Below are 14347 nucleotides of genomic sequence, written 5' to 3'. Positions count from 1 at the left end.
AAACGTGACGACTTGCTTTACCTGGAGTTAAGTGTTGTGCTTTCAGGACGGAAACTGGCAAACGCCCTTCGAGATGAACCCCCCAACGCAGCTGCCGCCACGCGTGTCTCTTACGGGACAGAGGCTCGTGGGTGGAAGCCGGAGTCGCGTGGGTTCAGCCCACGCTCTCCCATCGGCTTCGCCGGCTCCCAGTTCATCCAGTCGCAGCAGATGCCGAGGAGCCGAGACGGGCGGCGCACGCCGAGCCCGGCGGTTAACGACCGTGCACCTGTGAGGCAGGGGCACCGCAGGTGTGTCCCCTGGCCAGGAGTGGTGGGTCCATTCGGTGTCGCCTGATGCTGGGTGGTCGAGACGAGGGAAGGCTCCTTCGCAGTGACCAGACGACTTCTCTGAGCTGGGGAACCCCCAGGCCCTGGCGGAAGCTCGGGTCACCAGTCTTCTCGGAGGACCCAGCAGCAGGGCCAGGGGACAGACTTTCCACAGCACCTGGCGGCTTCTTTTTTAAATTTCTAAATTTTTAATTTTTTTTTTTTTTACTGAGGGAGCATTGGAGATCTTCTCTTGTACAGAAATATATCAAGCTACATGAAAGAATACGTTTTGGGAAAAAGGCATAATTATTGGCAAGTCCATTCATTAGAGTCATATCTGCAAAGGTTCATTCAAACACTCAGGGTTTTGTGACACTGTGACTTCCGAGGTGAGCCGTTCTCTGAAAGGGTTGTAGCCTCTGCCTGTCTCTCCCCGAATGCCAGGCCTTGGCCCATCTCCCTCACTCTGTGAGGAACCGAAGCTGCCACATGCAGAGGCCGCAGGTAGGGGAACCTGCCCCACAACTGCTAGGTTATGGGTGGGCGCGCTTTCGGGCGACTTGAGTCGTCCCCAGCCTCAAGGGCCACCCAGCCTGAGGTGCAGCAGAGAGCAGATCGAACCCCAGCTGTCTCCACTGCAGACGGGAGCAAACGACGTGCTGCCATCGTCTGAAGCCAGCGCGATTTGGGGCGATTCGTCGCACAGCGACAGAAGCTGGGAACACACTACTTCACTCTCAAGCCGAGGCAGATTTTTCCTCTTGCACGTACTTTGCTACCTTTTCCTCTCGGCGTGTTCTTTCTCTAACACCGACATGTTCTAATCTTCGTAATTACTTAACCCTGGGTCTAAACAGAGACTGAGATCAGCCACAAAAGCATCACCTGCACATCCTGGGTTCCAGGATCGGGCAGCCTGAGAGAAGGAAGGTGCTTCGCAAGGCAAGCTCTGCTTTGGTGGCTTAAAACGAAAGAAACGCCTCTGGAGACGCATGGCCGGCAGGGGATGGTGGGGGCTGACGAGGGCCGAGGGCCTCAGCTTTGCGTTACGACTCGCTGGGGACGTGGAAACACGGAGGGAACGAGGCCGAGCAGGGAGAGCTGAGAGTAGCACAGATTTTTCCGACGACATTCAGATGACCTCTGGTTACAGGGATTTAAATAATGCCCCCTATTTTCTTCAGGTGGTGCTTAGTTTAAAACGACGACTATTTGGTCCCTTCCCTGTGTTGGACCCTGTGCTAGGCACGTGGGTTACCATCCCGGACAGGGCGTAACCCCTGGGGACAGGAGACTTGGGCCTGGAGCAGAAACAGACGCCTCCACAGGCCAGTCGGGCAGAGCGATGAAGGTGACGACGGGCGCGCCCAGGGCCAGCCGCCGAGGCAGCTGCGGGGCTGGTTTCCAGGAGGACTGCTGAACACACGGTCTGCGTCCAGCCCTGAGGACAGCATGGGAGGGAAGCAGAGACGGGTGGGGCCGTGTGCACGTGCTGGGTGCGGGGCCGGCCGGCGGCAGCCTGGAGCGACGCCGTTGCGTGCACAGGCCATCACGTGTCCGAACGGTCAGACGCAAGACGCAGCAGCACCGTCCCGGAGTGAATGGCCCCTTTCCACGCTTTGGTTGATCGGCTTTTTAAAAAAATAATTTTACTTTTCAATTACAGTCGGCATACGATGTTAGTTTCAAGTGCACGACACAGCGCTTCGACGTTTATGAACGTGTGAGGAGGTGCCCGATGCGTCTAGTACCCACGGTTACAACAATCTTACTGCCACATCCCCTGTGCTGTATGTTACAGCCCGTGACCGTTCCGTAACTGCCGATCTGTACTCCTTAATCCCGTCACCATTTTACCCGGGCCCCCCACCCCCGCCCATCCTGCAACCATCAGCTTGTTCTCTGTATCTATGAGTGTTTTTTGTCTATTCATTTATCTTGTTCTTAGGATTCCGCATGTAAATGAAATCGCATGGCATCTGTCTCTGTCTGTCTGACTTTCTCCACTCAGCATAATCCCCTCTGGGTCCATCCACGTTGCTCAGATGGCAAGAGTTCACTCTTTTCTGCCTGATCGTGTTCCGTCGTATGTACGCACCACCTCTTCCTTGTCCGTCCATCCACTGGTGGACACCCAGGCGGCCTCCATATCTTGGCTGCTGTAAACGATGCTGCCGTGAACACAGGATGCACGTGTCCTTTAAACAGGTTCAGGTTTCTTCGGATAAACACGCAGAAGGGTAATTACTGGGTCCTTCGTCTCTGGTTTTAAAGTCTATTTTGTCTGGTATAAATTTTGCGACCCTGGCTTTTTTGGCTGCTTGTTTCCATTTTCATGAAGTACCCTTTTCCAACCCTGTGTGTCTTTCCGTCTGCAGTGAGTCTTTTGCAGGCGGCACAGCTAAGGGTATTGTTTTCTTACCCATTCAGCCGTCGCCTCATTAGATCTGAGCATTGGATCCATTTACGTTTAAAGGTGACAGATAGGCAGTTATCGCCATTTTATTATTCCTATTTGTAATCTTCTTCTTTTAAACAACAGAATGAAGAAGAAGAATGCTGAGACGAGACGAGACGAGGGACGTCAGGCCCCGTCGGGCACCGGAGCTCTCAGGTGCTTTAACCTGGAGGCCACGGGAGGAAGCTAGGCCCGGGAAGAAGATGATGCCGTTTTTGCTTTAGAAAAAGCCCACTCTGGCTGCATCGTGGGGACCAGGTTGGAAGGGGCTGGATTCGGATGGGCAGAGGTGTCGGTCCATGCTGCCGAGGACGGCGGCCTCTGCTGACCCCCTCGCCGCAGCGCCCCCTTGGGGCCCGGAGTGAGGGTGGGGGTGGCTTTTGTGTTCGATCCTCCTTTGCATGTGTCCAGTGCCGTGGTGCCACCCTTTGGCTTCCGAATACTTCCTAGGTTTCTTGTTTTCAATCACCGTATTCCCGCGTGAGCCGACCGCATGGCCTCCTGGTCCCGTCCGGCTAAGGTCGGAGACGGAGCGAGAACCCGCTTCGGCCAGGACACCGCTGCGGTGCTTGTGCACATCGGTGTCACCGTGGTGACACGGTGTGGTCGTCCCCGCTCTGTCAGCTGCTGATTCCACGACATGCGAGGATTCGGGGCTGCGTCAGGCAGGGTCTCCACAGTCCATCCCACTGTGGCTTCCCTCCCAGAGCTCGTGGTGCATGCTCGTGACCTTGGACGTGAGGTCTGAACCGGGGAAATGCGTTCCCAGGAGACAGGGGCTAAGGCGCTGACTCCGCAATGACGAATGGGCTGTGGACTTGAACCTCTTGCAGGCCTTTGCGGTGAAGAGCTGTACTAAGCTAGAAACGCAGACACGGAGAGCTTTACTTTTCTTAGCCAAATCATGAAAACAGAGCCGTCTTTTCGCCACTTGACTTCCTATTTAGGCCGCAGCCTTTCATCTTCATCTTCGGGTGGGCCGCATGGACCCTGGCTGATAGGGAACGGAGTATCAGCAGCAGAACACACTGCCCCCTGGGGCCCTCGGCCACTTATTTATCCGATGGGGTCTATCTTTGAAGTCATAGAGAATGGAAGCCAATGCTTTTCACTTCTGAAATGTCAAGGACAATTAGAATCAAACACAAATGACACAGAAGCAGCTCGTGGTGCTCTTGAGATGCCGAGGGAGAGACTGGGCTTATAGCTAAGCTTTCAATGCCGAGTTTCGCTGAAAATGCAGAGCGGTGAAATTGTCCGTGATGTGTGTGGTAAGTCCAAGTCCAATAGCCTCTGAGGGGAAATGGCTTTTTAATAACTTTCCTGCCGTTTTGACTGGTTCCACCACACAGAGGCCTCGTTAATGCCGCTTTGAACCACCAAAAACAAAGGCGACCTTGTAGGGCCAATTTCTCACTGTCTAATGAGAGTGAAATAAACTGAATATGGTTGTTACTGAATTACTTTTAACAGAAAAAGCTTTCGTTGTTTTTTATATAAAACTTGCTATTGCAAAATACTTATTTCAAATCACGTTACAGTTTACAAAGTGTCTTTATAAACATGAATTCGTTATCAGTACTGATTTGGTAAGTAGGGCATGTATTATTGCTACAGTTCATGAGGAAGCCGAGAATTTGTGATGTCAAGTTCACCTATAAAAGGCCACACAGCTCGTAAGAAGTAAAGCCCAGACTGGAACGCGGGGCTCTGTGCTGCGGGCCAATGATGTCACCGCACCGACTCTACACGACCTTTGTGATTACGGGTAGCCTGGCCCCCTGCTCCTGGCCACCGAGGCAGGAAGCTACTGACAGGGTCCTCCGCAGAGGTCCTTGCAGGGTGTGCAGGCCCCAGGCAAACAGTCTTTGTGGATCCCGGCCTACAGTGACTTTCCAACTGAAATGCATCGTGGGATTCATGGGCCCACGCATGCGAGACTGTTATTTCCGAAGGTTTAGACTAATGGGACAGAAGAGGCACTTACTTTTGTTTATTGCTCGGCAAAGCCTCCTCCGGCTGTCTAGTCACCATCTCTTCCTGCTCAGATCCAGGAATTGTCTGTTCATGTTCTTTATTGACAAATGTACAGTTTCTGGCAAATTTCATATCTCCCACCACAAGGAAAGGGTGGCAACGTCATCGTAACTCACCATGACGTGGCTCTTTAGAACCTGTGTCCATGGGGCAAAGCTGTTCTCGTCTCTGTGTCTGTCCAATGCCATTTGTTTAATGCTTGTTTCATCATCGCTTTGACACTGTGCGAGCCCGTGAACGCGGCTTCCAGTGGCTCTCAGAAAGTTTGTTTCTGCATTTGTTAAAGGGACCCACAGATCAAGCGTGACCCCAGCCAAGCAGGCGAATGAGAACAATAACTTATTTTATGGTGATGTGAAGTTTACCTTCCAGAACTGTGTAGCTCGAATATAAAACACATGTCCCAACATATCTTCTCTTGAACTCTTCAGGCCATAATTACTGCATTTCTAGAATGTTCTCTCTTTCAATGTCACCTGCACCCTTGCCTTCCGCACACTGTTACTGGTGAGAAGGACAGACAAGAGGTCAGTGAGTGGAATGAGAAGGCCGGGCTCATTGTCACCGCTTGCCGGGCGCGGTCTACGGCAGACCTGAGAGCTCGGTGTCACGATAGCCATCGAAGACAAGGGAAGACATGGGCTGGAGGGCCACTGGCACTGCAGTGCGCTCTGGAACACTGTCAGCCAGAGAGGGGTGCCTGCTCGGGGACGCTGACCAATATCTGGTGTGGGGTCTGCAGAAAGGGTGGGGTGACCGCCCTGGGTACCAGCGCTGGGGTAGGGACACAAGCTAAAGGGTGTCTTCGGACACCTTCGCCACCCTCAAGTGCTAGAGATAGGAGGTGGCCCCCTGGTTGGAACCTAGACAAGAGAGAACCACACCACGGGTCACCCAGGCTTCTTGAGACCCCGGGTCAGCATAGAACAGAGTCCTGAATTCATCCTGTATCTGACATGAGTGAAAGTCACATCAAGTCACCGTGTCACCACCGTGTTGGCTGCCCAATTTCAAGGGATCCCATTAAACAATACAGTAGTCAGCAGAGTGGTCCACTTACCAGGCCATCCGACTGGAACCTGGCTCTGGTCGGGGTGAGGAACTGACTGGGGATCATCCCTCGGAGCATCTGAGGCTGGCCTGTGCAGGACGGCAGAGGGGCACAGGCCCTGATGGAGAGAACGAGGGCCAGACCCACGCAGGCCCCATCTGCCTTTGGAGCCTCCTGCCTGACCCCTCTGCTGGCTCCAGCCGATCCAGGCACCAGAAGGGTCTTAGAAATTGTTGCAGAAGGCCCTGCAAAGCACGGGGCCCCCTGAAATGCCAGGCTAGCGTGGGGACCCTGATTGCCCAGATATCAGGGTGTACCGGTCCCTCCATCCATTGCTCCTTGATACGTGTTCTGGTTAGCAAGACAATCGAAAGATCCAAAATGTGTGATGAAAAGCCTCACTTGCTATGCCAAATATCATCCCTTTGCCCCTACAAATCCATTTCCGCCCCTTCCCACCTGCTCTCTGCCCCAGGAGGCCGAATGAGAGGGACACACCTTTGGGGTGTCTGTGCCTCCTGACTTCCGGCACAGAGACAGAAAGCCAGCTGGTGTGGGGACAGAATTATTCTCCAGCCCCTCCCTTGGGAGGTCGCTGTGGCCAGGCCCTCCTCCCCCGCAGCCCTCTCCACAAGGATCTCTCTTGGGAAAGAGGAGGCTGAAGGCCCCAGATCCTTCTCCATTCTCACTAGCGGGATAGTTTTCTCTAGCAGAGAAAATTTTTCCGAGACATTCTGGCCTGACAACAAAGGCCCACAGTCAAATACAGAAGCTAAACTGACTCTCAGCTGAGTGTAGATTATATGAGGCCTCTCTGTTTGCAGAAAATATTTCTAACCATCCATATTCATGGACAAGCCTCCAAAAAATGGGGCCATTAATGTCTGTGTCAGGGCAGATCCAGCCGTCCCGAATATGGCTTATGAATGTTATTCGGCAACGTTGTTGTCAGTGGCCAGACCCCAAGAGCCCCGATGTAAAATAAAATGAGGCTAAATTATGTCGGGACTGGACTGGCCTTCAGAGTTCTTTAAGCATCTCATTTTTCAGAAGGAAAGCAGCACGGGGAGGTAGTGACTCGGCCAGCGCCACAGCATTGGGCCTTGGCAAAGGCAGGGTCGCACAGGCAGAGGGAGTCTGATGTGGGAATACGGCAGTTTACGTGGCCAAGCAAACCCTGGCTCCAGCTCCACCCGGCCACTTCCAAGTTGGTGCCGGAGGAGTCTCAACGCAACCGAGCCCCGTTACCGTTTTCACGTTTTTCAGAGGGAAGCATTAATACCTGCTTATGGATTAAATAAAATAATGCATAAGGTGCCTGGCACTCAGCAGAGGCGTGGTGAACGCAGAGGACCCTTTTCTCTCCCCGATCGACCATTCTCTGAGCTACGTGCACGGGGAGATGGGTTCACCAAGGGCGCCGAATAAGAGGGACTGTATAGTGATAATTAAAAAATGGCTTAGCGAGTCCTTACTTTTGAGGTGACAGGCAGCAGTGACTCATCGCCACAGCACTCAGCAGAGGGATGCAGGTGGGGCGTCCTAGGAAAGCAGAATGCAGAACACAGATGAATAAGTGCACACATGCGTGTTCTGCACACACATACTGAAGTCTGCAGAGAGGCGTAAGGAGACAGCGGAGTTCGCTCGTAACCGATTCGACTCCCCTGTGACTCAGAAGTGGGCTAGGCAGCTTCCTGTGCTCTCCTGAAATGAGTTCTCCCTGCCCCCACCCCCCCGCAGCCTCCCGCGGCCTGAGAACCCAGCTCCGCTTCACAAGCTGACTCACTGCCTGTATGTCAAAGGCTTTTTCTGCCAACACATTTTTCTATCTAACTTCAGAACAGGAAGATTCAGAGTCAGATCACCCCATTTAGCAGTATCTTTTTTTTTGTTTTTGATAAGTCATATAATCAAAGCACGAAATTCAAACTAAAAGAAAAATACCAACATTTCAACATCTTTCACGGTTGAATTCAACTGCCGTTTCTGATGTGCAGAAGGAGGTGGTGATTCATCTCAGCCCATAAAGGGCCCACGAAGGGCTAAATTTCTTTTGCTTTGTTTAATCAGATTCCAAAGGGACTTGAGAGATGTGGATTATTGATGGAGAGACTTGAAATTCCTTTGATTCCTTCTAGTTCTATCAGTTAGAATATGTGACACTTCATTAACTTAATGGCTTGCAAATTGAAAGATATTTTTCTTGGTTAAAAATAATGTCTAAATTCATATAAAATTAAGCAATAGGCACATTAACAATAAAACCTTGACCTCACACGACATAAAAAATTAATTGTGGTCAATGTATTCAGTGCCAATATTTTTAAAAACACCATAAAAAATTTCTGTTAAATCTGGGACATGTAGCGTCAGTCGATGGAAAGGAAGGGCACAGAAAGTCCCTCGTGACGTGTGTGGCTGTGATGGGGACCTCTTCTCCGCCCCTCTAGCTGCTGTCCCGGGGGACAGATCATGCTTGCACAGGCTCAGCCTACCTGTCCGGCTGTGAACCTGCCACGTACGTGCCCCACGGGGACCCGCCGGGCACTCACGCGGGGGCCTGGCAGAGCTGGAGGGGTGAAAATCATGGAGCACGCGGGGGCCATGTAGGGTGGGGCTGATGGAACAGGCTCCTCTTGACAACCGCCGTGAGGCCCCTCAGAATGTCCTGCTGAGCGGGGGGAGCAGCGGGTGACCCCAGCAGCCACCGAGACACGCATCCTCACACCGACTTTTCCCCTTCCCAGGCGGATCTCCTGTGCCAGTTACCTGTGGCTGCATCGCGAAGTACCTCAAACCGTCGTGACCTAAGACAACAAATATTTACGCTCACAGTTTCTGTGGCCAACAAATCAGCAGCGGCGTCAGCTGGTGGCTCTGGCCGAGGGCCCCTGGCGAGGAGGCAGCTCGGATGTCAGCCGGCTGCGGCCGTTGGCAGGCTCGGCCGGGGCTGCAGCCTCCACCTCTGTACTTGCTCGCGTGGCTGTGAGCAGGACACGCGGCCCCCGCCACGTGGACTGCTCCTCACTGCGTGGCAGCTGCTGTCCCCAGAGCGAGTGGGGTGATACGGCACCGGGCTGCATGCTCTCGGTGCCACGGGCCGGCCCCGGTGCCACGTGGAGACTGCATGGGAGTGTGAGCACCGAGGGTGGGAACGCTGGGCCCTCTGGAGGCTGCCACGCGCCCTCCGCCCTCCGGCACCGTCCTGGCGTCGCTTCCAACGACCGCTTGTGCAGACGTCTTTATGGCAGGCCCTGCTCTTGGGGGGAAACCAGGCTGAGAAGATGAATAATTTTCTCTATGTCAGGTTTTAAATAAAGTGGATCTCTACGTGCATATATTGATACAGAAAGATTTCCAAAATAAATTAAGCGCAGAAAGCAAAATGCAGAACTACCCTGGTAGATGCATACGACTAAAAGAATATGAAGAAAACCATGGCTCATAGTGGTTATTTGGGGGCAGAAGAAGATAAGGAAAGGCTCCTTAAGTTTTATTTTATTATTTTCAGTACTATTTGAATTTTTGAAACATTTAAGTATCTTTAAAAAATAACATTTTGGGCGGTGGTGAGATCGTACTTTTAAATTTCTCTATCGTTTGATGCATAAAGCACAGGAGTGCTTTTTAAAAACAATAACTGTAACAGTCAGAGACACCGTCTGTCCAGAACTCTCCGAGATGCCCGACAGCAGGCTCGATTCAAATAGCGCGAGGGCCCCTCATTGTCACTCCCGGCCTGAGCCGCGGGGCCGCCCCGTCGTCTCCCACAGAGAGAGAAGCAGAGAGGCACTGCACGTGTGCGAGGGGCCCACGCGCAGGGACACAGCCCCCTCTTGTCACTGTGTGGTCGCTTTTCTCTTACATCACGATGAAACCGAGACAGCGTGGAAGCACCGTCCGGAACCGCGCCCCGGGACCCCGCCCTTGTCCCCCGCTACCTTTCAAACATTCCGAATGAAACTCTTAACAACATGGCACCGAGATAACGCGAATCGCCACGTAACACGAGCGACGACCGCTTCCTATTATTTTCTCGAAGAACAGGTAAATTTTCTTACCTCGGAGGTGACAGGCAATGTTGTCTGCAACGCGGGTGACGAGGAGCTTAGTGGCTCCCTGCATCCTCCGCATGTATCCCTAGGCCAGTCTCCCCCCGTGAGAGCCTGCGGAAAGGGAGCCAGACAACCAGAGACCCCTGGAGTCCTTGGGTGTCCCCACAGGAAGTCCCCCGCCTGAACCGTTACAGACAGCTGCCACCGGGGCGCCTCCCTGAAGCTGGGACCAGACGGCTTCCGATTAAGTCTCCAAAGCTCTCGTGCCAACGAACTGGGTGCACAGGTCCGACAGGCCAATTCACGGATCTCACATAATGCGACCCTCACATTTAGATCTTGACTCTTTAACGTGCCACCTACCTCCTTAGAGCGAGATTTTACTATCATAAGTGAAGTCTTTTTAGCTCGCGTGGTCTCTTTATCATGGTAACTTTTATTAAGATCAGATAAGAATTTATCTTAATTTATTAAAGAACTTGAGCCATCTACTTCATTTGACTCCAGTCGTAAGGACAGGAGGAGATGGACAAAAAGCCTATAATACTAAAGAAAAAAACGCAAATTTCAGAAAATAAACATCCTTCCTAATTGTAGGGACACTCCTCAGTAAGCAAGCTGATTTCCTGCCATTTTAATCGCCAACCCAAGTGTCCTTGCTGTTTTCCATGTGACCAGCGAGGGACAAGGACACCTGTGGCTGCGGCACTGCGCCCTACGGGTGCCCCGGGCCCTGACCACGATGCTACTTCCGCTCTGATATATGCGGACACCAGCAAAGCTCTGGACCGTGGCCAGGTTTGGAGCCTGCTGATTTCGGTCAGTAGAGTGACTGGTGCCTACTACATGGCATCATTTTCTGTCCCCACCGAAAGAATTTCATTAATGTGATAAAGTTCAAAATATGATGCAAATACAGGAAAAAAGTTGAAAGATTGTTTTCATAAACTCTTTAACTTCCTCTACAGGGTTTGTCCCCTTAAAAAATCATGAGTTGGGGGGGCTGAGGGAAATGAACGAAGGTAGTTAAAACGTACAAACTTCCAGGTATAAGATTAGTAAGTTCTGGGGATGTAATTAATGTACAGCACAGTAGTATAGCTAATAATACTGTACTGTGTGTTTGAGATTTTAAAAGTTGTCATCAAAAGAAAAAAAACCCAATGATGTGAAGAGATACATGTTGTCTGAACTTAGGGTGATAATCATCGCCCAGTATGTACTTGTATCGAGTTGTTGCATTATATATGCTGTAAACTTGTTCAACGTTATATGTCCATTACATCTCAATAAAACCGGCAAAAAATCAGGAGCCCACTGCATTGCCTTGAGCGAGAAGCCGTGTCTACTCAGACTGGCGCGTCTCGCCTGGATTTTTTCTCTTGCCTTCGATGGCGACCTTGACCGTACAGTGTGGGGACTTAGGAAAGGTCGGAACTCAGGGCACAGCGCCAACAAGGCACAGGACAGTGGGCTCGGGGGAAAGTCTCCACAGACCGGCTCCTTTCGCTCCTTTCAAACTGGACTGTTTGAAAGGTCGATGTTAATAAAAGATGCAAATTTACATAACAAGTGTTTCCAGGTTTGTCTTCTGTAGTGAAAAGTCTTGAACCACAAAGAGGAGGGTTCTTTTTCTGTCCCCTCTCTCTCTCTGACTGGGAGAGACACTGCATTTTTTTTGGTGCCAAACCACACATATTCCGCTCTTGACCCAATTAATGATTTTCATAATCGCTGTAAACTATGACAACAAAATTCTTCTCCAGCCTTCAAGATTTTTGTTCCGGAAGTTAAAAGTAGAGAGAAATTGCGCATGCGAGCGAGTTCCCTATTCTCTCGTGATTTAGAGGAGCTCTTCCGAAAAGCGTCCCAAAGATTCTCGCATCTTCTAGGGGGCGGAAGCCCAGTAGCTGTAGATAACAGCCCTCGTTGAAGAGGGCTGTTATCTGAGAATGGAGAGCAATTGAAGTATTTACACCCCGGATTTATCTGGAGAAATTAAAAAAATACTATTTGGAAATTGACTTTAGGATATCGAAGTAAGTGAAACTGTTGTTTTCTTAGCCACGTGCCCGAGAGCTCCTCTAGCAGAGCTTCAGTTCTGGAGTCAACACTTTGACCAGTCTGTTTGGAGTTTCCAGGGCTGCAGGCTGGCCGGCACCAGAGGTGGACCGGAGGTGGACCGCTTAGCAGAGCTCAGGGAGAGACTTTTAGATCCCTGGGGAAGGGTGGCTAGAGGGAGACCCAAAGGCTGGTCATCAAGAAGAGAGCCCGAAAAAAACTCAGGGTGATCCCGGAGGGAAAGACCGCGTGCTGTGTGATGCAGGGTCTCGTCCGCAAAGTCATTATAAACTTACACTGCTCGCTCGTGCTTTGCAGAGAAGACTGCCTTTTGGGGGACCCTGGACAAGTGCAGAGTCCAGCCTGTGTGAGGTGAGACAGTTGTCCACCGATGAGGTCGCATGTGAGGTGAGAAAGGTTTCGGTGACAGGGTTTTCAACCTGGAAAACTGCTTCCTGACCTAAGACCCTGCCTCTCTCATAATTTGTATAGATCTGCAGCATCTTTGATTTCCTAAGAAAAGAATCTTTAGAGTATTTTAAAGAGAACGGTCGTACTTAGTGTGCACCTCCCTGGGTTTGTCGGGGAGCGAAGACCTGAAGACATGGCATCTGGAGTGTCTTAAACCCCTGGAAATTATAACTTATATAAACCAGTGATTTTTGTTTAGGTTGGTTTGGTTTGGATTTCTGTCACTTGCAATGAAAAATCTCCTGCCTCAGATGCAGAGAGCAATTCTGGTTATCATCATCAGGAGGTAGGCAGGTCTTGGGTCTCACGGGGACAAGACAATGAGAACAGATCTAGTTAAAAGGACAGATCCGATAGTTGAGACCGTGACCATTCTGTTTGCCGGTGCTGGTCAGCGCTAGTCCTGGGCCCAGAGGAAGATTCGTTCAGGGGCCTGTCAGTGAGAGGGACCCCTACCAAGCTCCAGCGGTGCCTTGGGTATGGGGGAGGCAGCCAGCGGCTGCTGCGGGTGCGGGGGAGGCAGCCCCTTGTGGCGGGGCACCGGGTGAGGAGGGGAAGAGCGAGCCTCTGCATACAGGTGCACAATCAAGCACCAGGATCACGCGGCGTCTGGAGGTCTGGGCCTTGCTCCTGAACTTGCACTGACCTCCCCTCCATGGCCGTGCGCAGCCAGTCCTTCCCAGCTCGCTGCACGAACTTCCCAGTCACCACCCTGGCTGAAGCCGCCCCTCCATCCTCGGCCCTGCTGGCCCAATCAGATCACGCCTCCCCTGGGATGGCCTGAGTCTGGCCGGCATCGGGCTGACCGCGCCTCCCTCTCCGTGCTGTCGGCCGGGGCTGCAGCTGCTGACCCGCTGCGGGCGGGGGGCGGGGGGCGCTCCCAGTGTTCTGTTCCGATCAGGGCGCCAACTTTGGCCGTTGGGGCCTTTGCATCCCACGTGCTGCTGTCCACGTGACACAGGGAGTCTGTGCGTGGGTCAGTGCCGGGGGAGGCAGAAGGGTGGGAAGGGAGCGGACGACCAGAGTTCAAGGTGATTCGTAATAATCGACTTCAGTTTCTTCCCATTAGAGGAGAGTCGCTGTGCTTTGCTCCCTCTCCGCAGTCAGCGGGAGCGAGCTCGCTGCCACTCGCCGGCGGCCGGACGAGCTGCCTGATGTCTGCTGTCCTCACCTGGCCCCTCGGGGCCTCGGTGTGAAGAGGTCGGCTGAACTGCGGGACACCCGCTTAGGGCTGAAACTCACTTTGGCTCCCAAACTGTTCTGCTTTTTCTTTACCTCAATCTGCCAATAAAACAGGTCTTGTCAAGGTCACCAAATGAGCTTCACCTTTTAAAACCCTGTGGGACCTTTTCGAGCAGCTGATCTGACTTGTCGGGAGCTTTTGCCCAGGAGACCCTCTGTCCTCCTGCGGTTCCTTCCCTTGGCCCCCCCGGGGCTCCGCTCTTGCGATGACCCAGCCCCCGTCTCGTGTCCTGGCCTCTCCGCTCCCCCGTCCCTTGCACACCAGAGCACCCGGGCCTCAGTCACCGGCTCTCTTCTCTTCTGCACTCACTGTGTTGGTGACACCTCCTTTCATCCGGGGCTTTGAGTGCCACTGATATGCTAATGCTTCTCAAATCAATCTATGGGAGCTGGACCTCTCCCTCACCCCCAGCTTGTAGGGGAGACCGCGTGCTTGCTGGCTCTCCCCGGAAGCCTGATACGCATTTAACTGTAACACACCGCGAAGGGATTCCACATGCCCCTGTGCAGACCCCCCGCGCCCCCTCCACACACACACACGCACACACGCACACACACGTGCACACACACGCACATGCACACACACCACACACACGCACACACACACGCACACACACACACGCGCACATGCACACACCACACACCACACACGCACACA

The 14347-nt window shown here is 52.5% G+C and overlaps 1 long non-coding RNA gene across 2 annotated transcripts; it reads right to left on the bottom strand.

Moving 5' to 3' along the window:
• Window positions 1-486: 486 nt before the first annotated feature.
• LOC111746084 lies at window positions 487-7518 on the bottom strand. Of its 2 annotated transcripts, XR_002782918.1 has the most exons (3): window positions 7333-7518; window positions 5867-6208; window positions 487-5310 (listed from the first exon to the last, which is right to left on the bottom strand). It is a non-coding gene; the product is annotated as an uncharacterized LOC111746084 (long non-coding RNA). The 2 variants fall into 2 exon arrangements; XR_002782917.1 differs by lacking the exon at window positions 5867-6208.
• Window positions 7519-14347: the final 6829 nt, after the last annotated feature.

Source organism: Pteropus vampyrus, unplaced genomic scaffold (genome assembly GCF_000151845.1).
Source record: "Pteropus vampyrus isolate Shadow unplaced genomic scaffold, Pvam_2.0 Scaffold174, whole genome shotgun sequence".
Classification (NCBI taxonomy): Eukaryota; Metazoa; Chordata; class Mammalia; order Chiroptera; family Pteropodidae; genus Pteropus; species Pteropus vampyrus.
The sequence above is the reverse complement of the archived record's forward strand: the minus strand, read 5'-3'. Positions and strand labels throughout refer to the sequence as shown.